The sequence below is a fragment of the Heterocephalus glaber genome, unplaced genomic scaffold (genome assembly GCF_053883595.1).
Source record: "Heterocephalus glaber isolate CG9 unplaced genomic scaffold, H.glaber_assembly_v1.0 deba00001571, whole genome shotgun sequence".
Lineage (NCBI taxonomy): Eukaryota > Metazoa > Chordata > Mammalia > Rodentia > Bathyergidae > Heterocephalus > Heterocephalus glaber.
This window is the reverse complement of record NW_028258356.1, coordinates 1,757,424-1,782,856: the sequence shown is the minus strand read 5'-3', so window position 1 is coordinate 1,782,856 and position 25,433 is coordinate 1,757,424. Positions and strand designations below refer to the sequence as shown.

At 35.8% G+C, this 25,433-nt stretch overlaps 2 long non-coding RNA genes across 2 annotated transcripts; one reads left to right on the top strand and one right to left on the bottom strand.

The window, feature by feature from the left end:
- The first annotated feature begins 2,807 nt into the window (after positions 1–2,807).
- On the top strand, positions 2,808–24,598 carry LOC147823652 (uncharacterized). Its single transcript, XR_015443467.1, has 3 exons — positions 2,808–3,163; positions 17,911–17,991; positions 23,582–24,598. It is a non-coding gene; the product is annotated as an uncharacterized LOC147823652 (long non-coding RNA).
- Positions 10,986–24,717, bottom strand: LOC110349231 (uncharacterized). Its single transcript, XR_002395064.2, has 3 exons — positions 24,593–24,717; positions 20,630–20,722; positions 10,986–11,916 (listed from the first exon to the last, which is right to left on the bottom strand). It is a non-coding gene; the product is annotated as an uncharacterized LOC110349231 (long non-coding RNA).
- Between the last annotated feature and the right edge of the window lie 716 nt (positions 24,718–25,433).

Below are 25,433 nucleotides of genomic sequence, written 5' to 3'. Positions count from 1 at the left end.
AGGTATTTTCTCCCAGTTACGAGAAAGTGACCAATAAAAAGGGCATGTAACTTGTGCAGTCTCATAGGGTCCTAGTCTCTGAGAGCTCTGCATACTCCATTTAATACTGTATTATTACTGTCAAATTCTTAATTTTTGAACAAAATTTCTATATTTTCACTTTATACATGGCTCTATAAATTACGTAGCTGATTCTGGTGCTTGCCTAGATATGGGGCAAGACTTGGTGGTAAGGGCAGCTTTCTTTCTTTTAGATATTGGCAGATAGAGAATATCTGGTGTATTTTATAGCCTTAGTTCTTATAATTAGACTTTTCCTTTATTCGTACTTGCATTTCTGCTTAGTACCTTCCTCAAGTAATCAGCAAATATTGGCTCTTTCTAGGTATTAAAGTTATGCTGGGCATTGGAAATATTTGATTAATAAGACAGATAGAATTCCTTCAGTCATGGAACTTAGTGTCAATCCAAGTTTACTCCAGCCGGTTCTCAAGGAACTGCCACTCTTCATTTTCAGAGCCCCTGGCCTTCTTTCCTGAAGCTTCCTATATACTCTAGTCATTATCCAAGTAGGTATAATTGAAAGGCATGCTGAGACCTTAGTGACAGAGACCAGCAGAGGAAAGAATCCAGTATTAGTATTAGTGGATTTGGCAGTTGAAGTGTCCTTTTTTACCTCACTTTAAGCACACTGAGTTTCAGTAGCTTTATAGTCAATGCCCAATACGACAAGTCCAAAAAGCATAATAAGCTTGCTTCTAGATCGTATTAATATCCAAGTTAGTTTTATCTAACAGGAAGTAGAAGTACAAAACCAGGGAGTAGTAAAACTCAGAGAGAGCAATATTGTAGTTTTAGTTCCTGGGATTTATTTTGTAGCAAGCTAGCTAACAGCTGGGAATATAAAGAGATAAGGACACAGCTTCCTAATGGAAGGTGCTAAAAGACCTATGGTGGAGACTGTGACACTAGTCAAGTATATGTTCAGGACTGAATAAAGATTTCATAAGAAAGCCAGTGCAGAATCCAATGTGAAAGGCCTTAAGAGAAGGCTGAGATCCTAGGACTCCCCTTGAATCATGGTCAACACAACACAGTAACTATTATCAGACCCAACTATCTGTTGCTGTCTCTCTGTATTGTTCACATGTGGCTCAGGAACCAAGTGTGAGTGATTGAAGATATCAGTACCCACAAAAAATAAAGGTTCTTAAATGCATGTATTTTTTAATATTGTTGGCTCTGTAATTACTCACAACTGAATCATCTGTCAAGACACTCAGGTACTTTGTAGTCTACTTATCTTATTCTGACAACTTCATTAGAATATCTTTTATGATTTGTTTGCTGCAATAAAACTAGTTACTATGGTGGAGACTGGTAACCTCTCTTCCATTTAGTAAGAAAACACCTGAACTTTGGCTAGTTACATGGTTGCTCAACTTGATTGCTCAGAATCTCTTGCACGGAGATGTGGCCTACAGAAGATTAGGTTTTATTGATGGGATATGAGTGGAAATGATGTGGACAGGTTAAGCATCTTTTCCTTACTGCATGCTTAGGACTTCATCTTTCCTTCTTTCCACTTACTAGAAATAGCTACAACTAGCAGGATCCTTGATCCAAAGAATGACAATGGTCTCAAGGTGATGTCACCAAGTAAAGCCCACTCACCAGTGTTGGACCACTGAGAGAAATAAACTACTATTTAACTCACTTTAACTGCAGTGTAGCTGGTATTCTAACTTACCCATTTGTTGAGTATCTGTCATTTACCAGGCACTGGACTATAAGCACTCTGTGCATGTCATTTCATTTCACTTGTTCAACCACACTATCAACATAATAGTTATGCCCCTATTTACAGATTGATAAACTGAGATAAGAAGGGGATCCAGGGATGGAGGGAAGGGGGGAAGGAAAGGAAAAGTACAATATATAAGGAAGACTAAGTAAATTGATTCAATATTTTATAGCTACTAAATGGCATAAGGATTTAAGTCCAGGGCTGTTTGACTATGTAGTCCTTGCTGTTTCACCCAAATTTTGCTGCTGAGAATTTTAGGAATTTTATTTCACCTACTGGAGATGACTTATAGAAAGTTATACTGAATAAAATATTCCGCTCCTCCTATCCCACTATCCTAATCAAGAAGAGTAACGTGTTTATATGTATTATTATTAAAGGTAATAAAACAAGTATATCCAGTTATCTTATTTACTCCTTGCATTATGTCAGCATTTTCTTTTTGCAACATTCTTAATAAGGCTATTACTCTACATACCTAGAGAGTCATTTTCTGTAATAAGTTCCCTACCTTGATATATATAATTGAGGAGAAGCTTTGAGGCTGTTAGAAGAATTAACCTTTCAACTATAAAAGATGTTTACTATTTATATGTCTTTTATAATTGTAAGAACATGTCACTAGAATATATAAATGCAGTCACCACCTACATGTACAATGATGAATGTATATTGCTTTATTTATCTGGAGGAACATCAGTGGCAGGAAGAACATCAGTTAAGTTGAACCCAAATCTAGTAAAGACTTTATGATTGAAAACCAGGAAGTTACAAGACAAAAATGACATCAATATCTTGAAACAATTGTGAATGTGTAGTATTGGCAGTGAGAATGTAGTCTAAGCTATGCAATCAACACGTATTTGAATCCATTAATTGTCAGGGACTCTATAAGACACAGGCTTCATGTACAAAGTTTTTTGGTTTTGTCTTTTAACTAGTTTATTACAGTTAAATCTTGCTATAAATATTATTATAGTTAATTAAATATTATATTTTATTCCTTGATTTTCTTTATTGTAGACTATTATGGTCCATCTTCTACTGCCTTCCTGCTGTAGAGGGTGAGAGGCTTCCTACTGTTTCATAATATGACAAAAGAGCAAGTGAACATGTGCGAGACAAATGGGCAATGGGAGAATGATCTTGAAGGCATTCCAGAAATCCTTGAGGCAAGCTTGGACTGCGAGGGCAAGTCTTCCATAAAGGAGCCTGTGGGACCACAGGGTTTGCTCTTCAGGGCTGCCTAGGGACTCTGCTCTCTGCATTCTGGTGCAGTGCTGCTAACCCAGCCCCAGGCATGGATGAAACAGACCCAGGAGAGACTTGCATCCATCAATTTGAAGGGTACAAATGGTAAGCTTTGGTGATGTCCTTGGCGCTGACTATGCAGGTTCACAGTATGCATGAGCTATGGGGTCACATTTGCCTCTCACCTAGATTTCAAAGGATGCATCAGACAGATTTAGGGCCCAGGCAAACTTATTGCAGGGTCAGAGCAACCATAGAAAACCTCATTAGGGCAAAGTCCAGCATCCTATAGCATTGAGATTCTCTGCTAGCCCAATGTCTGTTGGAGCCATAGGAGTGGAACAGGCTCCCAAATCGAACTGTGGGAACACTGACATTCAGCTGTAGCCAGAGGAAAGCTATAGGCACAGACTTCCACCTTTGTGAGCCTCTGGCTGTACTGAACCCTGCAAAGCCATAGACCTTGGGGGTCCAAACCCTGCCCCAGTATGTCCTGATGTGGGACATGAAGTTAAAAGAGATTATTCTGGCATCTTAAGATTTAATATTATTTTTCACAAATAATGGGTTTTGGATTTACTTAAAATCAGTTACTCTATTCTTCTTGTCTATTGGTTCTTTTTGGAATGGGAAAACATGCCCTATGCCTGGCCAATCATCATATTTTGGAAATAGATAATCCATTTAATTTCATAACCTTTCAGCTGGAGTAGCATTTGCCTCAGGATGAACTGTCACTCATATCTGATTTAGAGATGAGACTCTAGATTTTTAACTTTTGAATTGGTGATGGAATTAGTTAAGGCTTTACAGCTATTGAGATGAAAGGGGGTATATTTTACATGTGAAAAGAACACAAATTTTTGGCACCAGGGATAGAATGCTGTGGTTTAAATGTGTTCTCCAAAATTCATGTGTTGGCAACTTTATCCCCAGTGCAACAGAGTTAGGAGGTGTGGCTTAGTTGGAAATGTTTAGTACATGAGGGCTCTACCCTTAAGAAATGGATTAAAGATGATTATAAAAATTCAGCCTAAAGCTGAAATTTGATGTCTTGGTCTCTTTCATTATGTGATGTCTTCCAACATGTTATGATGCAGCAAAAAGGCCCTCACCAGATGTGCCCTTTGATACTGGGTTTTTCAGTCTCCAGAACTGCAAAAAATAAATCTATTCTTTTTAAATTATGCACTCTCAGGTGTTCTGTTATTGCAGTGCAAGATGGTCTAAAACAAAAGTCTTTTCATATCAGCTTCTTTCACTTAGTAATATGCATTTAAGATTTCTCCTTGTCTTTTCATGGCTAGATAGATCATTTTTTAGTGCTAAATATATCCCTTTATCTAGATATACCACAGTTTACTTATCTACTGCAGGTTATCTTTGTTAATTTCAAGTTTTGGCAATTATGCTATAAACACCCCTATGAGAATTTTTTGGTAGACATAAATTGTCAACTCCTTTCAGTAAATCCAAGAAACACAATTCCTTGATCACCTGGTAAGTGTATGTTTAATTTTATAAGAAACAACCAAACTGTCTTCCAAAGCAGTGGTACCATTTTGCATTCCCACTAGCAACGAATGAGAGTCCCTGCTGATCTACACCTTCACCAGCATTTGATGTCTGTGTTCTGTCTTTTGGCCATTTGAACAGATATGTTGTGATATCTTACTGAGGTACTTTTAAAGTCTGACTCATTTTTTAATTGGATTGTTTATTTTCTCATTGTTAAATTTTGAGTTGTAGCGCAAGGACCCGAGTTTGATCCCTGGTACCAAAAAAATAAACAAATAAAATTTAAAATAAATAAATAAATAAATAAATTTTGAGTTGTTTGTGTATTTTCAATAACAATCCTTTATCAGATATGTACTTTGCAAATATTTTCTTCCAGTATCCAGCTTGTCATTTCATTTTCTTGACAATGTCTTGCAGAGTATGAAATTTAAAATTCAATGAAGCCCATCTTTTTGGTCCTTTCTTTCAGGGTCATGACTTTGATGTCATATCTAAAAAGTTATTGCCAAACCCAAGATCATCTAGATTTTTACCTGTGTTATTTTCTAAGAGTTTTATAGTTTTGCATTTTACATTTAGGTTGGTGAGGGGCCAGGGATTTAGTTGAGTGGCACAGTGCCTTTCTCACAAGTGCAAGGTCCTGGGTTTGATCCCAGGTACCAAAACAAAACAAAACAAAAAATTTAGGTTGGTGATCCATTTTGAGTGTTTTCGTGTGTGAAATATATAAAGTCTGTGTCCACTTTCATTTATTTTTTCCAAGTGGAAATCCAGTTGTTTCCATATCATTTGTTAAAAAACTGCTTTTTCTGTTGTACTATCTTTGTTCTTTTGTGAAAGACCAATTAACTATATTTATATGGGTCTATTTGTGACCTCTTTACTCTGTTCCATTGATTTATTTTTCTATTCTTTTACCAATACCACATTGTCTTTATGAATATAGCTCTTTAGTAAGTTTTGAAGTCAAGAAAAGTCAATCCAAACAAGTCAAACTTTGTTCTTCTTCAACATTATGTTGGCTATTCTGGGTCTTTTGCCTCTCTATATAAAGTTCAGATCAGTTTATTGTTACCTAAAAAATAACCTTGTTAGGATTTTGATTTAGATTGCATTGAAGCTATAGATCAAGTTAAGAAGAATGACATCTCAACAATATTGAGATTTTCTGTCCATTAGCATAAAATATTTTTCCATTTATTGTTTTAAAATTTTCTTTAATCAGAAAATTGTAGCTTTTCTTATGTAGATCTTATATATTGTTAGATTTATACCTAAGTATTTTATTTTGAAGGTTGCTAATATAAATTTTTTTAAAATTTCAAATGTCACTGTTCATTGTTGTTATATAAGAAAATAATAGACTTTTGTTTATTAACCTTGTGTTTTATAATGTTGTTATACTTGCTTATGAGTTTCAGGAGGTTGCTTTGGTTTATTCTTTTGCTTTCTCTATATAGACAATCACACAATCTATGACCAAAGACATTTTTATTATTTAAGATATACTTTTCTCATCAAATAAGTCAAGTTATGGGATGTTCGAGAAAGGGTTTATATTTTCTAAATTAGAAATTTCAAAAAGCCTAATTTACTACGTATACATAAAACAATATCAAATCTAATCTATTCCAAAGAAAATTAACAATATATATTTTGAACTATATTCAAGCATAGGAACCATTCTAATGTGGTTCAAATGCAAAAATATCATCCCACTCTTCAAATAGATTACAATCTAGTTAATGAAGGGAGACAGCCATACTTGGGCTCTACCTGCATATAAACCACATTTTTTATTTTAAATCTTTCTTGGTCTCAGTTATCTCACCTGTAAAATGAGTGCTTTTAAAATGTTATACAAAGTATGTATTGGTTAAAACTTCCTATGATTCTAGAGGGGAGGTGCAGTAGACACTGGTTTTTTACTTTTTGTTTAGTCAGCATCTATTTTCCCTATTTTTTCATAACAGAAATCTCAGTTTTGTGCAAGTTATTGCCCACCTCTACGTAGGTGTGACTACTGGGAAGCAAGTATTCCACAGGTGAATCTAACTGGTCTGTGTGTAGACTGTTTCTCTTGTCAGTGATTGTTTCAGGAATAATCATGGAATAAACATTCATCTGTTTAGAAGGTATGCTTTTGAGAAAAAATTCCCTTCTCCGAAGACAGAATCACAAGAAGACAAATTTCTCATCTTCTGTCCACTGTCATATTGATGATCATCCTCCCATTCTGAGGATGACAATAATGTTGAAGATGATAGTGTTAAGAAATGACAAGAACTGGAGTTCTTGAGCTGATGTACAAACCATGTAACCCATCATATTATTATTCCTTTGTCATATCTATAATTTGTGACTGAAATTATGATTTTTTTTCTAGTTATACAACAGTTACTATTGATACTAGATTTAAGATATAAAAGATAATGATGATGGAAATGTTCCAAGGTAGTATTGATGATTACAATTGTTAAATATGTGTGTCCGATTGGGATTTTGTGGTAGAGTATTGATGAAGAAAGAATGTTTCAAACCTTTAAAGGTGGATGTGATTAGGTTATGTATGAGGAAGTGGTAAACATCTGTTATTTGTATTTGTTTAGCATTTATTTTTTCTTCTTCTTCTGTAGTATATTTTTATTCTCCTCTGAGGAACCACTTTTCCCTTACCCTCAGTCCATGTGGTCTGTGTGGAGGTGACATACTCTGAGCTCCAGAGAATGGTGAATGACCTAGATTTTAGGTCATTTTACTAAGTGGGCAAATATACCCTTGGTCACCATGCTAATTCCATGATGGGTATAGCAATGAATTCAATGGTTTTGTGCTCATAATGAGACTCAATACTGAAGTTTTTGGCAGGGACAAGTGAAAAATAGAATTGCTTTTTCCTCTATGGTTGTTATGCTGGGAGTGATATTCGTTAGGTGCTTCTGGTGTTCATCTTGGTATCATAAGAGAAAGTCTACTTGAGAGCAAAACAAACCAAGAACAAAAGCAGAGCCATGAGTTGCAAAGATGAAGAGATTAAGTTCCAATGACAATTTTTAAACTCCTTGATTTAATTATGGAGAAGGCAAATGTACTTTTCAATTATATAAGACAATAAATCTCTTCCCCCCACTTTTTATTTTAATTTATATTTGTTTTGTTTTTTGAGACAGGGTCTTGCTATAGTTCAGCCTGTCCTTGAACTCACTGTGTAGCCCAGGCTGGCCTTGAACTCGAGGTGATCCTCCTCCCTCAGCCCCGCCAAGTGCTTTGATTACTGGCATGGACCACCATGCCCAGCTACCTACTTTTTAAAAGTTAATTGATCTTAGTTTTCTTTACAGGCCAAGAATATCCGTTAAGATAAGAATTTCATGAGGGCAGAATCATGGATTAACACTTTTGCCATTTGAAACTTGAAGTTTACATGTAAATCTCTTATAGTTTTAGAGGAGGAAAGACATTTTGTACTTATTACTTTCTGTAGCTGAAGTCTGTGTGAATCAAAATGACAAAAGACGGATTAACAAGAAAAGAGCATATAAACTTATTTGATATTAATATTTTTATGTGGCACAAGGAGCTTTGAAGAAGGAAGTGAAAATTCCAAGGAAGCAATTAGACCCTGGGTCTTATATAAAATTCTAAAAAGAGCAGTAAATAATGAGTAAGTGGAAAGATTTTTTAAAAAGGAGTCTTGGCTAGAGGTAATAAATTATGAGAAAGCAACAACAAAATATATAGAGGAAACTAAGGCAAAAAAGGGTTATTTTAGGAAGAGTTGTTTGTACAGACTTACCTTGGTATTGATTCCCCATCTTCGGTGATAAAAATGTTCACCTCCTCCTGGTACAAGAAGGTCACTGTTCTTATGAGAAGATATGCTTCAATTTAAGGTAGAAAGGAAGAGGGCAGAAAGTCCTTCCTGAATCTGTTGTTTTCCAGTGTTTTGCAGCTCAAAATAATCAAAATACCAAAGTGACAAATTTCCGAGTGGTATGTCCTAATACTTTTCACAGTCTATCTCAAAAGGAGAAGTTCAAAATATACAATATTGCTCCTGTTAGTTTATGTTAATGTTATCACATCTCAGAATGAAAGGTTGCAGTGGTCACTGTGACTTTCTAATGGAGGAAAAAGTCACCTAAACACTTTACATTTTCTATTCATTTTATTATATATTAGTGCTATGATTTGAAAATGATTTTTGGTCCCCAATAGTCCACTGTGACTAAAGGCTTGGTCTTCTAGGGGGTATTATTGGGAGATAGTAAAACCTTTGGGGGTGGAGCCTAGTGAGAGATCTATAGGTCATTGGAAAATGCCCTTGGAAAAAGTTGTGGGTGCTCAGTGTTTCAGTGGTTGTTTGGCAGTGTAAATTCTCCCACAAATACACACAAATGTCCCTGCCATGATGTGCCACCATCCCCACCTTCACCATACTCCAACCTGGTCATGGACTCTGAGCCTCCAAAACTATAAGACAGGTAAACTTCCTTCTCCTCATAAATATCTAATGATGAAACGCTAATACAATTATTTTTTATTAAATGCGTACATATACACATTTTAAGAGAAAATGAAAATATTACAGAGATAGTTTTAAGATCAGGCTAAAATCCACATCTATTCACCAGTCAATCTTCTTTCATGTACATATTACTTCTGAGAGAGAAAAAAAAGCTTCATTCCAAACATCTGTATATTTACACTATAATCCTCTTCTCTGCTGGATTTACTTTGGATTTAGCTCTCAAAGACATGCTCTAAAGTCTTTAATTTAAGCTTAAAAAACAAATAGACTTCAGGTATCCAGGCTTTATTCTAAATTCTAGGGAAATGCCACTTGGTTACCCTTTTGAAAAATTTAACAAGAATAATTTCATCTTTCAATATGCATTTAAAATTTATTTCTACATTCTTTCTGACTATTATCTGCTTAAAAGATATTGGTGTGGTTTGTCTAACATTATTTTCAAGGAAAGAAAAAGGTGACTTCCTGGGGTTGTCAGTAACTACAGCATTTCTCCCTTTCTCAAATCCCAGGATAATCCTCTCTGAGGTTTGATAGAGTTTATAGAATTATTATGACATTCAGAGTGCTCTCAGGGCTCTGAGCCACAGAAAGTATTTTTTCCAATATTATAATTTGTCTGTGATCTTTTTACTGCTAGGTCCTCTGAAGTACTCAAGAAGACAAGGTCAACATAGTTGATACTTTTGTTTTGTTCTGAGAAGACAATGTGTAGACCTTAGAGGTCAATAATACTGAATTCACTGTTTCCTCTTTATACCATTTCTAGTGAAAGACTCCAGAAGGATTTATTGCTTCATATATACATAGCTTATCAGGTACTTTGTCACTCTTACAGCAATATTTACCTATTTCCCAAATACCTGGATCTCCTACATCTAGGTGTAATATTTAGGATTACATTACACTAGGTGTAATACAGCTGGTTCTTAGATTTGAGTTTGGCCCCAGAGTTCTGCTGTAGTGCCGCAGCCTCTATAGTTCCTGAAAGGTGCTTATGTTAGAGGAGAGGTGGGATGTGTGAAAAGGCCCATGGAGCAGACAAAGAAACTCTAGACAACATTTATAGAGTTACACTGCATATCACATTCATTAACAAGTTGGCAAGGAATTACTTTATTTCAGAGCTAACACCTCAGAGCTCAGCACTACAGAAACAGGATTTAAATGTGAGAATATAGGAAGTATGGAAGTTCTGGGCACTTCCCAAATCTATTTGAAATACTAAGAAAGGCAGTGCTGGACACCAATGGAATATGGATTACAAGGGAAGAGGACATAGGAGAGGCTTCAGAGGTAAAACAATTCCAAATTCAGGTCACGGTGTCTCATAATTTTGCCTAACAGTGGCTTGCTTTCAGAGCTAACCCCTTCAGTAAAAGGTTAATGCAGAACTACTTTGAGGTTACTCCTCTCCACATGGTGATACCTGTCCTGAATGGTTTTGTTTGTTTTTGTGGTCATCTCTGAGTTTTCCCATATCCTACATGTACAGGAGCAGTTTCATGCTGCAAGTTGTTGTAGATTGGTAAGTAAAATTAAACAATAATGTTCACATTTTAGGTCAGAACATTTATATTTCTTCACTCTAATGAAGAAACCCAGTAATTTTCTTTTTGCTTCAATGGAACTTATGCCTATAAGACATTTCAAGAAACATTCTTCCTTGCAGCCTCAGATTTCTTTTGACAGCTAGCTTTCTATCAGACCTCTATTAGCAAGGCACAAATAGTTGTCTCATTATCTGGTATTAGAGTGGACCCTTGACTTATGAACTCAATCATTTCCCAAGGGCTGGTTGTAACTAAACCAATACAGCTGAGATCTAGATGTTTACCTGGGAGCACGCTTTAGATAACAAGAGGCAGTTGAATCTTCTGTTAACCTAATTAATCCAAGTTGTTGGTATGTCAGGCTGGTTGTAACTTGAGGGTCCATTGTATTTGGAAAAAGTAATTGTTCAAAAAAAGAGAATATGCAGACAGACTGAGCTTTTTTTAAGAGTAGGAAAATTTATTAAGAGAAAGATAGCTTCTAAGAGAGTCAGAAGGGGGACTGGAAAGTGGATTGCCTGCCCACCCCACTTTTCAAAGATGTTTTATACAGCCATGTCATGTGGTGAGGTGGGTATAAAGTGGGACAAAACTATAAGGCCCAATGGAAATTTACAAGGCAGGCATGAGGTGGGACAAAACCATGGCCAACCAATAAGATTATAAGTACAGTCACCCAGGTAATATTGATCCAATGAGAGAAATCACAAGGTGGACAAAACTATGAAAACCAATAAGATTATGACAAGTATAGTTGCTTAGGTAATACTGATTAAATAGGGATCCAATGGGGAAACAAGTCACATAGCAAGCATACAAAGAATGAGCAAGGATTTTTAGTGGAAAAGGGTGGGTCAAGGATCTTTCCTGGAAGATCTTTGTCTCCCACCCATGTGGCTGATACCTATTTATCCTTAGGGGAAGCACCTGGGTGTAGTAGTTTCTCTTCTCTTACAATGCTGGCCTTCAGTGAATGTGTCTTGATTGTCTGCCATGTTGGCTCCTCCTGGGCTGGCTCTGTCTATCTGCCTACAAGATATCTAATAAACTTACCTATCTGCAATATTCCCCCCTCTGAAGAACCTCTAACTGGTGTGAGGGGGCAAAGAGCAAAGACCATTCTGGCTACTTCTGGCTGAAGTTGTGATCAGTTGTAGTTGTGATCAGCAGTCAGTTACTCTACAGAGGGTCTATCTAAAGGCCCTCCATAGGTGCCAGGCGTTGTCATTTTGGGTAGGCTTATAGCATGGAATCTGGAGGAGACAAATCCAAAGGAACAGTTAAGAATACATGGGCCATCTCATCATGCACTAAACTAAAATCAAAATGGATTAAAGATCTAAATATAAAAATAGAAAATCTGAGCCAGCTGGAACACAGATCAGGTAGAACTCTTGAAGACAGTGGTGTAGGAAAAGATTTTATTAACAAAACCTCAGTTGCCCATGAACTAGCGCAAACAATCAACAACTGGAATCTCTTCTTATTAAAAAGCTTCTGCACAGCAAGAGAAACCACCAGCAATGTGGAAAAAATTTTCACCTGCTGTTCCTCAGACAAAAGTCTACTATCCAGACTCTCTGAAGAACTTAAAGAAATCAGACCTCCAAAATTTAAAGACCCAATCCAAAAATGGGCATCTGAAGTGAACAGACATTTCTCAGACAAAGAAGTAGAAATAGCAAATAAATACATGAAAAAATGTTCAACATCACTGGTCAATCGAGAGATGCAAATGACAACAATGTTGAGATTCCACCTCAGTCCAGAAAGAATGGCTGCTATCATGAAATCAACCAATAACAAATGCTGAGTAGTTTCTCTAGTGTGAGAAACTGAAAGTGTAAATAAGGACTAAAAGGTATAATGGATAATGTGAAATAGGAAGAAAAGGGGCAAAGGGGAAGGGGAAGTAGGAGGGGTAAGGAAAAGGAAAGAAGGGAATGGAAGTAATATGAGAAAATGAAAAACTAGAAACAAAGTCTTTGTAAATAGAGAGGGATGGAGGGGTTGAAGGGAGGGCAGGGAAATGGCCAAAAATAAGAACCAAGAGAAATTAGGTAAAGGTGCAAATTTTCAATGATGAATGTCATCATATTTTATACCTAAAATGTACCAATAAAATAAAATTTAAAAAAAAAGAATACATGGGCCAAATTATAACGTCAGCAGGATTGCTATGAATATAACCAACAAGTATTTCCACTGGGAGGAACTAGTAATAGCATCCCACAAAGAGGATAAGGGGAAGGTTTAGGTGACTTCAGAATCCAACATAGAAGTTGTATTGTGCAGTTTAGCAATTATGAGCTGTTTACAAGGTTGATCTGGTGAATCCCATTAAAAGAAGTCTAGCACGTTTGTCATTGATTTCATTTGTATGACTGCTTGGAGTTTGACAGCCTCTAGGCAAGAATAAACAAAACTTTTAAGAAATTAGAGTGTGCATAATCTAAGCATGAGCACACTAGAATGAAAGGGCAGGTTGGGGAGAAAGTAACACTTAGAAATTGAAATAGTGATTGTAACCTGCTGGCTCTTAGATTCTTTCATTGATAGAGGTTATCTCTAAGTCTGATACTTTGTCATAAGTCTCTCTAGTTTTAGTTATAAGAGACAATTTGAAGAGCAAATTTTGCTAAGAAGTATAAAACTCTAGCTGAGCTCTTATAGATTCTACCATAGTTTTTTCTAATGATCCATAACCACGGTCAGCTACTGGTGTAGGTGTAAACTGCCAGGAGGGGTTATCAATTGGAACCCCTTTTATATCTAGCTTTATTACTATGACATGATTTTTATACCTCTTTTAGTTTTTTCTTTTCTGCTGGGCATTTAAGACCAAGTTAAAGTGAGACCTGTGTCAATCAATATGAACCTCTTACTGTCTATCAAGGTCAGTTAAGTCTCCTCAGGCATTACTTTGGAACCATGCATACAGGCTCTCTGCTCCTCGCAGACAGACTGATTTAATAATTTGTATATCAATTTTGCCTGATGTTAATATATAAATTAACTTCCAAAGCACATTCTGAATAGTGTATAAACTGTGGAATGGTTAGATAAAACCAGGCATATAAAGTCTCTCCACGTACTAAGTAATTTCCCATAGCTTAAAATAGAAAAAGAGCCTAAGATTCTGAAAACATATGAGACTACCTCACTGTGCAATAGAATTCAGAGCCATTCCCAATCAAAAGCTTTGTTTGATGTTTCGGCAAGGAACTCTTGCCAAACAGGTCAGCAGAAGGCAAGAAATGCAAGCTCTGGAAGATGTGCCTACATGTCCAGGCATGCCAAGTCCTGCTCAGCTATTTAATACTCCTGTTCTACTTGTTTGATGTTGAATATTAATATGAGCAGAGGCATCCATGTCTTATTTCTTATCTTCATGGAAATATTTCTAAACTTTCAATGTTTAGACAAATATTTGCTGATAATTTTTAATGGATTCACCCAATTAGGTAGAAAAAAATTTCTTCTGCTGCTTTTTTGGGGGTACCAGGGTTCAAGCTCAGGACATTGCTCTCATGTGGGCACCACTGAGCCAAATCCCTGGCCCTTCTTTTGCATTTTTGAGTTTGGGTTTTTTTTTCCTGTTTTATTGAGAGAAGCAGGATTTCTCTGCCAACTTCTTAATATGATAAATATATTTTAGTTTTATAGATTTTTCTGATGCTAAATCATCTTTGCCTTCCTAATATTAATTTTTGGTCACAATTCACATACACAAATTTAATTACATATGACATTTTTAGAACTTTTTAATTCACTCATTTAACAAATATTCACTGAGTACTTCCTATGTGCCAGGCACACAGGTAATAAAGGTACAATAGTGAACAAAAGAAATTTAAAATTAATCTTCACCACTGTAGATTATATTAATGGAAGCAACTAAAAAGCAGGTATAATAATAGTATGTTAGATAGTGATCACTATTAAAGAAATGAACAAGAGAAAAGGCATGTGAAATCTGTGAGAAGGATTGAAATTTAAAGTGCAGCCAGAGAAGTCCTCACAAAAGGTACATTTAAAGACAGGTCTGTTGGAAGTGAGGGAATCTGGCTATTCAGCTCTCTGGGTGAAGAATATTCCCAGCAGAGGAACCAGGAGTTAAACAATATTGAGGCAGCGACAATTCTGACAAGCTTGAAAAATAATTTGTTATGGTCTTTTTCCAGAAAATAGCTCATTTCATTGAAATGTTTAAATTTATTAGAATATAAATACCTATAATTCCTTGATTATTATTTAAAATGGTTGTATTTTCAATCCTAATATTGCTACTTATTTATTTTTAATTGTTTCTCTTTTTGCATTAATAATGGTTTTTATTTCTTCCTTAATTTTAGTTTTTTATTTTTTTGTATGTTTTGTTTTGGTACGGGGAATTGAACTCTGGTCATTGCGCTTGTGAGGCAGGTGGCGGAACCACTGAGCTAAATCCCTGGCCTATATTTTTTATGTTTTTAAAAGCAAAATATTTATTGACACATTTTAGATATACATAATGGTAACATGCATTATAGGGAATTTGCATCAGAACCACTGAGCTAAATCCCCAACCTCATCATAGGAAATTTGTATTTGTGCATGATATATCTTGCTTCAATATTTTGTTGCTTAAACTGAAAATTAAGTCCATAGCTATTTGCTCTATTATAATTTTTAGATAGATGCATTAGACAAGGATATTTATTACTTATTAATAATACATCTAAAGTGTTTTGACCCAGGTCAAGAATTTTAAAGATGTTTATTTTTAAGTTTTTATTAGTATAAAATGATTACATTCATTGTGGGGTGCTGGTATATGTGCACAACACATTTTCCATCTCTTTGTTTCTTGCATTTGTTTGTTTTTAAAGACTAGATCTCCATATGTTCCCTTGGTTGATCTTGAATTTCTGGGCTCAAGCACTCTCCTGACTCATCCTTCCCAAGGAAGAAAGTGAGGAGAGGAACTAGAATCCTTGAATGGAAACTGAAACATTCCACATCTTTCAATTTCACAAATAATGAAATCTTTTGTTTCTCATGATGGAAAATACTTTTTGTGAAACTACCTTCCCAAGGAGAGTGGCAACCAATTATGGATAATGCTTGTCTTGCTGCTTAGACTTGACAAATAGCAGCAATGAGAGGTTCCTGAGTTTAGTTCTTTAAGTTAGGAATTTCAACTTAAATGTCTAGTCACTAGACTAGCAGCTTTAAGCTGCTTACAAGGATCACAGCAGTGGCATCATACTTGTTTAGCAGAATAGTGTAGTGTAATATCATCAGGCTGCCTGGGTTTGGACCCAGGCTCTGTCACATAGTCCATGTGAGTTTGGACAAGTTACTTAACTTTAGTTTCTTCATTAAATAATGAAAATAGTAACTGTAGCTTGTTAATAAGGAAGTTGTGAAGAGTAAATTAGATAATCCATAGAAGTTATTAGCATAATATGTACTATTGAGCCCTCAATAAATGTCCATTGTGATTATAACTAGAGCAATTATTAGCATCATTGTGTGAGGTACAAGTGAGCTCCCATTTCCTCTGTCCCTTCAGAACGCCTGGGTAGTAGTAGTATTACCTAGAATTAATAAGGCTGTGTTGAAATCTTCTGATTCAAACCCCATGCCCTTAGCCATCATCCTTTTCTGACAGGTTTAATAGAGAGTGAATAAAAGAAATAGTTCAGGAATTCTGGTATCATCCTACTAGATCGGGTATCCAATAATGAAAAACAAAATTAGAATGCTGTGACATTTTTCATGTTGTCTCTGTTACTGGTATTTGAACTGCTCAATGCAAGTCTATAAGATGTTCTACAAACTTCTCTGAAAACACTTTTTTTTTTTCCTTAGCTTCTTTCATAGGTACATTTTAGGTATACAATTCATTTACATTTATCATTGGGTGCTTGTACCTGTTCATGATGTATCTTGGTTCTTATTTTTTCCTCATTCCCTGTGCACCCTTCACCCCCTCCACCCTTCTGTATTTACATAGATTTCATTTCCATTTTTCTTCTTTTCTCACAGTTTTTCCTTTCCCTTCTTTTCTTTCCCCTTCCCCTCTCTTCACCCCTATGTCTTTGGACCTTTTTCCTATTTCAAATTATCAATTATTCAATTTAATCATTTTAACCCTTATTTACACTATCAGTTTCTCACACTAGAGAAACTATGTGGTATTTATACATGTGTGTCCTATTTATTTCACTTAAGAGTATGGCCTCAATATGCATCCATTTAGCTATACATGACTCTAGTTTTTCATTCTTTATGGCTGAGTAGTACTCCATTTTATTAAAAAAGCCACATCTTCTTTATCCAGTTTCCAGTTGATGGGCACTTGGGCTGCTTCCAAGCTTTAGCTATTACAAACTGTGCCTCTATGAACATGGGTGCACATATATCGCTGTGGTATGATTCTTTTAATTCTTTGGGGAAGATACCCAGCAGAGGAATAGCTGGGTCAAATGGGACCTCTAGTCCTGGTTCTTTGAGGTATCTCCATACTGATTTCCACAGTGGTTGCACCAGCCTGCACTCCCACCAGCAATGGAGAAGGGTTCCTTTCTCCCCACACCCCCGTCAGCATTTGTTATTGGCTGATTTCATGATAGCAGCCATTCTTTTTGGGGTGAGGTGGAATCTTAGTGTTGTTGAAAACACTTCTTGAAATTTATGCTTTATTTTTAGTCCACAAAAAAGTGCATATTATATTAAGCATCATATTTACTTGAAGCAAGATATCATTTGGCATTGAACTATCCAGCATGAGGATATTTTCTGGAACATTAAACAATTATTGATAACAACTATGCTAGTTTTGCTTAAATGAAAGACAGCATGAAACAACCACACTGTCACATCTAGCAAAGAACAATGGCATTCATTAAATTCTGGGGATTACTGTGTCAGAGGTACAGATTTTTTTCAGCAAGCATTTACCCCGAAGGATAGTCTCTTTTGAAAAAAAGAAAACAATAAGACTGAGGGACAGTGAGAAAGAGAGAAAAAGCGAAAAGGAAGTTCTGATTATTAGGTATATACAGACCATGCACTACTCCCTTTACAAACTACAAAACTTACAGTATTATCCAAGCAAATTATTCCAAGTGCCATCATTTCATGACTATAAAATTATAAGCAACACTAGAGATAGAAATTGCATTTAATAAAAATTTTGTAGTTAAAGTTGTTTCAGTAACTGTATCAATATAAGCAGTAATATGTAAATTATACCCTAGCAGGGAGTGGGGAGCTCCAAAAAGGATCATCAAGAAAAGAAGAACAAGACAAAAAAAGAAGAGCATCTAGACAGGGCAAAGGTAATGATTTCCCCTTGGGCCCTCTCAACTCAAGACCTACTAAAGTGAATACTAGAACTGTTCTAGATATTACTTGTAGTTTGTCATGTTATGAATGGTTGCTTAGATTGACAGTGGAGTAAGAATATGTGATACAGCATTTATCTTTTTATTATCAATATAAAATCTTGGGTAAAAGGCCTCCTTTAGGCATTGTAAGTGGAGCCAGGATGGAGGTGGGTAAGATTCATCTGATAATTTCAGTACTTATTTATTATGCTTGCAAACTTGATAGAGATAAAACAAGTTCCAATGCCCTAAAGCATCCAATTTATATGAGTGATTAACTTTTCTCTTTTGCATCTAGAATACTATTAGCTATGTGCCATCATCTTTGGAAAAAAATGGAAGATAATATTCAAGTCAATTTTTGGTAAAGTTTAATTTTCTTGTAGAACTCCATTGAAGAGGCCATTAGTAAACATCTTCAAAGGAAGACTTGTCCCACGTAGTTTCACTGATGAACTAGGATATGTTAAGCTATTGTTTCTTGGTACTGGTACTTTACTAAGTTGCATCAGAAAAGTCTTTAAACTATGTGGTACTAACTTTGGACCCAGAAGGTATGGGTTAAAATTCTGGTTCTGCCACCTTCAGGTGGTTTGATTTAGGGAAAGTTACTCATCTCCCACCTATGACATGTAACACGTATGATATTATAATCCTGCTTGCCTTGTAGGTTTGCAGAGGTGATTTTATGAGACAAGTGTACAACAGATCTCACTCAGCATCGAACAAATGTTATTATTAACTACTGCACATGGCAGCCCTGAGTACCTCACTGCAAGCTTTCCTCTAGGGGAGACTAGAACAACAGAGAACCATTAAATATGTCACCTATGGAGCCATCTGGTATTGATTTTTTAGTTGCACATCCTAGAGAGTCACTAGGATCATAAATAAAGGAAGCAATAATTCTCCTCTGACCACTCAGCTGCTAAAATGAAGGGACCTGAAATTTTACACTCTCTTGAGTAACACGGAGAAAGCCTTCTAATAGGGTACCTGTTGCTTGTTTTGTGACTGTTAGCTAAGAAGAGAGGAGCATTTGATATGCCAGAGGGCTTAACACTATCCATTAGCATTGTGGTCTCCTTGGGTTCTTGTCATAATCTACAGTGGTGTTTTATGAAAGAATTAACCCCAAGTAGCTTTTACAGCAATAAAATAACATGCTGTGGAAGTCTTGCTCACTTTCTGCATGTGTTTTACTGCTATGTAAGACATGAGGAATGAGAAGATTAAAAAAGAAAAGGCTTAAGGAAAAGCAGAGAGAAGATGGACAAAGAAAAGAGGGAGAAGGATATATTGATCCTATTTTTTATTTCAACTAAATATATATTTTCTAAGTCTTTTTCTGACTACAATAAAATTTTTTTAAATGAAATAACGGTTGTCTTTTTCTGATTATAAAATAACAAATAATATGAAAAGCATAAAGAAAAATTTTAAATTCCCCATAACACTACTAACCAGACAGAGATATTTGTAATATCTTGTATATTTCCTTATAATATGTATTCTGTGTATACGTGAAGATCATATTGAACATATAATTTTATGTTCTCCATCCTTAAATTATCATTGTTAGGTACATTTCTTCAGGTTATTGAAAAGTCTTTTCTATGCTTTTCTTTTTAAAAGAAAAGGTCTATGTTGCCCAAGTTGGTCTTGAACTCCTGGGCTCAAATAATCCTCCTGCGTCAGTTTTCCAAGTCTAAACTTATACATGTGTGCCAAAAACAAAAAGTTGTTCAAAGATAAGATTTGATTAATCTTCACACCACACACAAGAATAAACTACAAATGAACAAAACATTTAAATGTTAAAAAACTGATTTTCCTTATAACCCGTGTTAAGGGAATACTATGTATATACGACTTAGAGTTCAGAGGTAATAAAAAAATTGAGGTTTCATTACATGAAAATCAAAACCTTTTGCATGGCAAAAAAAAACAAGCAAAAAAAGCAAACAAATAGAAACCCCACATAGACAAAGGGCACACAAACTAATAGTAAATATTTGCAAAACATATCACCACGACTTTTCAACAGTGTGAATTTTTAAAAATCTCTCACTATGTTGCCCGGGTTGGCCTCAAGGGACTCCTGGGCTCAAGCAATCCTCTTGCCTCAGTGTCCTGAGTGGCTGGGACTACCAGTGTGCACCCCAAGCCCCACTGTAATTTAATATATTCTATGATCTACAGAATTATAAGATAGCTTGCAAGGTTCTCATCTCCTGGCTTAAAAACCCTATACTTTCTTTGTTGGATATTGTTGAAACTCATGAATCTGATGGGATGTTGCTCCTTGGTTAGGTTATATGAGCATAGTTATTCCCATCATTATGTTATATTATATGTGAGTTTATAGAGAGATTAGGAGGATTTTCCTGCTGGCTTCAAAGGCGCAAATTGCCATATTGACTTCTAAAAACTATACATTATAGTTTGGCTTTCCAACATATATAAAATATAAAACATGTACTATACATAAAATATACCTTTCTGCTTGCTGTAAAGGCCCTCAAGCAATGCCATCCCAATAACAATGTACATATTTAATACATAGATCTTGATTCCTAAATATTCTTACCTTCCAAAGAAGATAGGGCTCCATAGAAAAATGGCCGGTTCTATGGCTGGCATGGAGGAGGTGTTAATATGAACTTCGAACATCTTATTGTGCCTAAGGAGGTAATAAAAGCAACAGCCATGTCAAAAAGAAACAGGAGTCACCTTAAACATTTACATAAATAAGAATATTGATGTATAATAATTCATTGAATAAAATAAGAGTCTATGAGTCTGAGCTAATGAATAAGAGAAAGAAGGAGGGATAGAGGGAGAATGAGAGAGTATAGAGGAGGGAAAATATTCCCTACAGTTGAAAGCTAATAAATACAGAAAGAATAAAGAAATGATGGAGTCAGAAAAGTTACAATTTTGAAGCTATAATAGTAAATAGTGTCACAGGCAATATTCATCAGTAGATCCTAAATCTAAAGCGGAAATGTTTGATGATGCACAGAAGATTTACAGTATCTCAAAGTATCTCCCTACAAATTTAATTTCAAAAGGAGAAAAGTAACTATGGTAGAGAAACCAGACAATTGTTTAACCAAATAGTCAAAATTAATCTCAACAATTTATTAACAATTTCTCAAGAAAAGCACTCCATCACTAATGTGGTATTTCAGCTCAAAATACATAATCTGAATTTAATCAAAAGGAAATTGAGGAACATTCAGTAAAACAATTTCCTGTCTCCTATGGTTATATCAATGTCATAAAAGACAAAGGCTGAAGAGGTCATTCAGATTAAGAAAGTGCAGGGAGGCATGACAGCTAAAAGCAATGTGTCATCTTAGACTAGATCTTATGTTGGGGAAAACCTACTATAAAGGGTATAAAGTATGTTATTGAGACTGTACATCATTGTAATATGGACTGTAGATTAGATAAAAGTATTATATCAATGTTAAGTTTTTAAAATTAAATAATTGTAGTGCGGTTATGTAAGAGAATGTCTCTGGTCTTAGGAAAATAGAAAGGATGAAAAGGCGTAGTGAATACAATCTACTCTCTAATGGTTCTGGTGGGGAAAAGATGAGATCTAAAAATTTAGTGAATGTTTAAACTAAAAAGAAGTTAATTGCAGTAAAAGGCACAATACTACTCCCTCAAAATACTCCCCTTTTGCTTCAAACACACTTATTCCATTGTTCTTACCATTTTCTGAAGCATTTCTGGAAGTCCTTTTTGGTGTATTTAGTTGCACTCTTACGGCTGCCCTGATGTCCTGAATGGATTCAAAACACTTACCTTTCCTGGTCATTTTGGGTTTGCAGAAGAGCCAGAAATAGCATGGTGCCAGATCTAGTGGAGAAGGTGGAGGAGGACGCACTGTAATGGTTTTACAGGCCTGTCTTTCCACTGCATTGGATGGCACGCAGCAGCAGCATTCACTATATTTTTTATCATACCGTGTAAAGTACACTCATGAAAGAGGATTTCCAGAACTGCTTCAAAAAGCAGCGAGAAAAATGGGATAAGTGTGTTCCAAGTGAGGGCAAATCTTTTAAGGGGAATTAATGGCAATGTGTCTTTTACTGTAATAAATTTTATTTAAATGTTTACCGTAGTTTTGTCAGCCCTTATATTTCACACACACACACACACACACACACACACACACACACACACAGAATAATAAGGAAAACATACTAAAAAATTAAATTTAAATAAATGGTTTATGCTATTACTTTCATAAAAGTTAAAAATCTTTTCAAAATGAAATGTAAAGTAAAAATATGAAATTTAAAGTAAGATTTTTAAAATTAAAAATTCTTTTCATATGTCATTTATATTAGTTACAAAATATTCTACCTTATAGTTGTACTATAAATCTTTATTTTGTGATTGTTTATTTTTAATTTTTATTGTAATAAATAATATAATGATATCTTATATATGGGTCTTTGTAGCTCTGTTTATTTCTTTAATATATATTCTTTTAAGCCAAATTACTGAAATAAAACTTTTTAAAACTTTTTAAAGGTTACTGACATATATTGCCAGAAAGCTTCTGGAAAGTCTATATACATTCATCTAGTTATTCATTCATTTTATTCACTGGTTCTTACCAATTTACAATGTTTTACCTACTCATATCCCTCCTAAATACTGAAAATAACTTTTCTTAATATCTTCTAAATATAGGCAAAGCTTCTATTTTTGTTATTAAATAAATTATATTGATTATTTTTATTTGTTCTGGGATATTTCTACCTATATTCTCTGCCCATTTTTAGGGATGTCATGGATTTTGGTTTGTTTGTTAGGTATTATTTCTTTATACAGAGGCAATATTATTACTTTTCCACTTTTATTGCAGAAGATGAGTGGTTTTAATTCCATAGTACTAATCCTAACATGGATGTGCAGGCTGAGCAGAGAAGTGTTATAGGCTGCAGGAGTCTTAGTTAGCAGGGCTGACTGGGCCAAGGGTTCTATGATAGGAAAAGAGAGGGTCTAAACACACTTGAAGACTAGGGAAAAATCTTCCCTAGAAGGTACAATGCACAAACCAAATTAATCCTGTGGCAAGTGGCCAGGGCAGCTGCCCCTGGCACACAGGGCTGAAAATGCCTCCTCCACAAGAATGCAAGTCTTATCTCTAGGTGAAACCTACTCTCCTTGTAGCAGCAGTGTACTAGATGTGTGGGAATGAACAGGGTTTGAATATGCAAAGTGGAAAATTTTATCAGTTATGAAAGGAAGAATTCAGCAACATTTCTAATGTCACTCTCTGAGAGAAGTGGCAGCTTGCACGGATAGATTCTACTTCCCATCCCTACCACAGGTGTCCCACAGGTGTGGTATATTTATAGATGACAGACAGCTAACCAAGTGGGAGTGGCATTCTGGTGAGGCTGGTATCAAGAGCTTATGCCACCTTAGGAGATGCTGCTGAGAGTCTGCTATGATCTTTCGCAACAGCAACTTTGAGACCCTGTTATGTAGTTCTTTCTTTTTTTTCTCCTAGAATAATGGCTTTAGATTCTGAGCATTGACTTCACCCTCCACCCAGCGCACCCATTGGTATGGGATGGTTCTGTGTCAATGTCTTATGTCCCATTGACTTTTTTTTTGGTACTGGGGATCGAACTCAGGACCTCGCACTTGCAAGGCAGGCACCAGAACCACTGAGCTAAATCCCCAGCCCTAGTCCAATTGACTCCTCATGATGAAGTCTGGTTGGTAAGAGAAGACTGCAACTTTGAAGCTCCTAAATGAACAGCCTCCACCTGGAGAGAGACAGCTAAAGCTTCAGCAATCGAGGGAACTTCAGATCTGCCACAGCATTGCAAATGTTAGGCTGGCCAGAAGCACAATTACTGTGCAATTTGATTTCTTTGAACTTTAACTCAGAAGAACCAGTGAATCTAATTTCTGACATAAAATCATCAAGAGCTTTATATTTTTTACTTTAATATGAAAGGACCTTAACCTTCAGACTTAAATTTCTCCTTAGAAATTTGATATCAGGAGGTTCATTTATATGAAAATATTGGGCACCTGTATGCTATTTTTGGAGTGCTTTAATAGAATTGTTTATCTCATTACAAAGGCCTCTGCTAGGATGTGCTGAATAACATGGCTGCACATAACTTGGAATCAGACACAGAATGAGAATATACTTCTCATAATCTTGGAACCAATGTAGTTCATGGAAATCACCATATCAAAGTGCTTTTTATGGGACTTTCTCTATTGATTTCTCCACCTTGACCAAGAAAACTGACCCTCAAAGAGAGTGGAAAGATGCAGTCCTACTTTGTATCTAGAAGGAGGAAAGCATCAGAACAGTTGTCCACAGCCCTGTGACTCCCACAAACCCTGAATTTATGGACAATCCTCCAAGGATGCAGAACATCACTCCTGCTGTCTCTCACCTAATTTCTGACCTGTTACATTTAAGAAACACTTTGTAAAGTAATGTGAAAAGTTATTCCTTTGCTACAGATGTGGAAATGATGAATCATAATCTGGATACCTCAAAGTCCAGACCTGTGGCTGTGCACTTTCTTATGGGTGAAGACCGGATAGAGTAGTCTGGAGATGCAGTGAGGAGAGATGAAGAGGCTCCCACCTTCATTCAGGCCAACAGTTTCCTGTGCTTCAGAAAGGAAAGCCATTATAGACCATTAAAAATGACTTCTCTAGTTTGGTTTGTGATTTACATATATACTGATTTTGGCAAAAGTTTGATTGTTGGTCTTAAGAGTCTAGTATTATTGTGATTGTCACATTTTTTCTTATTGTTTCTAATTATTTTAATGTAGAATTGGTAAAAATTGCATCAGAAACCATTTGAAAATGTCATGAAGAATTCAGTAAACCCCACAAGGGGCTTGCATGCCATAAATATTCTTCCTTTTTTGTAACTTCTTCTCTGAATAAACTATTTACTTCCCTTGATCATGTGTCCAAATTTTAATTTTTAAAATGGCTAAAGATTAATAAGTATGAAATTTAGAATTTCTTTTTTTTTTGTACCCTCATCTTTATTTGGGAAGGGGAGAAAGAAATCCCTGGGGCACCGCCCCCACCCTGCTGGTCCTGGCTAGACTCTTTCCTCCTTCAGTACTGGGGATTGAACCCAGGGCCTCTGCACTGAGCTCCATCCCCAGCCCCTTTCTGTAGTTTTTCAGAGGGCGTCTCGCTTAAGTAGCTAGGTTACCCATGTTGGGCTGAAATTTAGAATTTCTGAGCTAAACATTTCAGAGAAAGCTCTAGTTCTCATTGTACCCAGAATTAGTACAGTTGGGCCTGCCATGACAAAAATACCACAAACTGAGCAGTTTATCGTCCCACAGCTCTGGAGGCTTAAGCTC